Below are 2,649 nucleotides of genomic sequence, written 5' to 3' on the forward strand. Positions count from 1 at the left end.
TTCCAATTCAATTCTTCACTGAGTTAGAAAGAGTATTTGCAAATTCATCTGGAATAACAAAAAAACCTAGGATTGCAAAAACCATTCTCAGCAATAAAAGAACCTCTGCTGGAATCACCATCCCTGACCTTAAGCTACACTACAGAGCAATTCTGATAAAAACTGCATGGTACTGGTACAGTGACAGACAGATTGATCAAATGAATATAATCAAAGACCCACAAATGAACCCACACACCTATGGTCACTTTATCTTTGACATAGGAGCTAAAACCATCCAGTGTTAAAAAGACAGCATTTTCAACAAATGGTGTTGGCTCAACTGGCTGTTAGCATGTAGAAGAATGCAAATTGATCCATTCTTATCTCCTTATAAGAAGCTTAAGTCTAAGTGGATCAAGGTCCTCCACATAAAACCACAGATACTGAAATATATAGGGGAGAAATTGGGGAAGAGCTTCAAACATATGGGTACCGGGGTAAACTTCCTGAAAACAATACAATGGCTTGTACTGTAAGATCAAGAATTAACCAATGGGACCTCATAAAATTGCAAATCTTCTGTAAGGTAAAGGATACTGTCAATAAGAGAAAAAGGCAACCAATAGATTGGGAAAAGATCTTTACCAATCGTAAATCCGATAGAGGGCTATTATCCAATATATACAAAGAACTCAAGAAGCTGGACTCCAGAAAACCAAATAACCCTATTAAAAAAATGGCGTACAGTGCTAAACAAAGAATTCTCAACTGAGGAATACCAAATGGCTGAGAAGCACCTAAAAAATGTTCAACATTCTTACTTATCAGGGAAATGCAAATCAAAACAACCCTGAGATTCCACCTCACACCAGTCATATTGGCTAAAAGCAAAAACTCAGGTGACAGCAGACACAGGCGAGGATGTGGAGATAGAGGAACACGCCTCCATTGCTGGTGGGATTGCAAGCTGGTACAACCACTCTGTAAATCAGTTTGGTGGTTCCTCAGAAAATTGTACATGGTGTTACCAGAGGATCCAGCAATACCACTACTGGGCATATTCTCAGAAGATTTTTCAAACAGGTAATAAGGAAACATGCTCCAGTATGTTCATAGCAACCTTATCTATAATAACCAGCAGCTGGCAACAACCCAGAGGAATGGATACAGAAAATGTGGTACATTTACAAAATGGAGTACTATGCAGCTATCAAAAGAATGAATTTACGAAATTCATAGACAAATGGATGGATCTGGAGGATATCATCCTGATTGAGGAAACCCAATCACAAAAGAAAACACATGATATGCGCTCACTGAGAAGTGAATATTAGCTCAGAACCTCAGAATACCTAAGAAACAATTTACAAAACCCACAAAACTCAAGAAGAAAGTCAAAGTGTGGATACTTTGATCCTTCTTAGAAGGGGGAACAAAGTACCCATTGAAGGAGTTACAGAGACAAACTGTGGAGCAGATACTGAAGAAATTATCATCCAGAGACTGCCCTACCTGGGGAAACATCCCATAAACCACCACCAAAATCAGACACTATTGTGGATGCCAACAAGAGTTTGTGGACAGGAGCCTGATATAGCTGTCTCCTGAGAGGCTCTGCCAGTGCCTGACAAATACAGAAGTGGATGCTCACAGCCATTCATTGGACTAATTACAGGGTCCCCAATGAAGGAGCTAAAGAATGTACCCAAGGAGCTGAAGGGGTTTGCAGCCTCATAGGAGGAACAACAATATGAACTAAGCAGTGTCTCCAGAGCTTCCTGAGACTAAACCACCACCACCAAAAGAAAAAACATGGTGGGACTCATAGCTGTAGCTGCATATTTAGCAGAGGATGGCATAGTAGATCATCAATGGGAGGAGAGGCCCTTGGTCCTGTGAAGGTTCTATGCCCCAGTGTAGGGAACTGCCAGGGCCAGAAATTGTGGGTGGATTGGTGAACAGGGGGATGGGGAAAGAGATAGGGGGTTTTCAGAGGGGAAATTAGGAAAGGGGATAACATTTGAAATGTAAATAAAGAAAACTCTAATAAAATTAATAGATTGCTTATTAATATAAATAAATGATTCTTCAGTGAACAATGTAAATATCTCTTAGAGTTACTGTTGTGAAAATTCATGACTGTGGGGAATTGTAGGCGGGCCTCCAGTTGAGCTGAGGTCTGAACCCCAGTGGTGCTAATTCAGCTTCATGATATGGTAGGTGTTCCCTCATGCTCCTGGAACTCTGGCTCCTGCCTCCGTTACCACCCCCAAAGCCCCCACAAGAGAAGCATGTGTATTCACATCAAGTAGGCAATGGCGCAAGCTTCTGACCTTCAGGCTAAACTCCTCCCCAGTTACCTAGCAACAGTGAAGACCATAAAAAGGGGTGTTCAGCCCCACCTAACCCTCTTAAGCTCTTACTTCTTACTCTTACTTGTCTCCCTCTTACCCCTCACTCTCACCCTCTCTCCTCTCTTCTATTTGTCTTTTTCCTCCTTTCTCCTCTCCTCTCTCTTACTCTTTCTCTCTAGTCTTTTCTCTCTCTGTCTCTGTCTCTCTGTCTCTGTGTCTCTCTCTCCCTTCTCTCTTTCTCTGTGCATTTCTATAATAAGTTCTTAAACCATATAGAGTCTCTGCTCCATCAAGATCCGCTGTGCACTCTGGT

Source organism: Mus pahari, chromosome 9, assembly GCF_900095145.1.
Source record: "Mus pahari chromosome 9, PAHARI_EIJ_v1.1, whole genome shotgun sequence".
Classification (NCBI taxonomy): domain Eukaryota; kingdom Metazoa; phylum Chordata; class Mammalia; order Rodentia; family Muridae; genus Mus; species Mus pahari.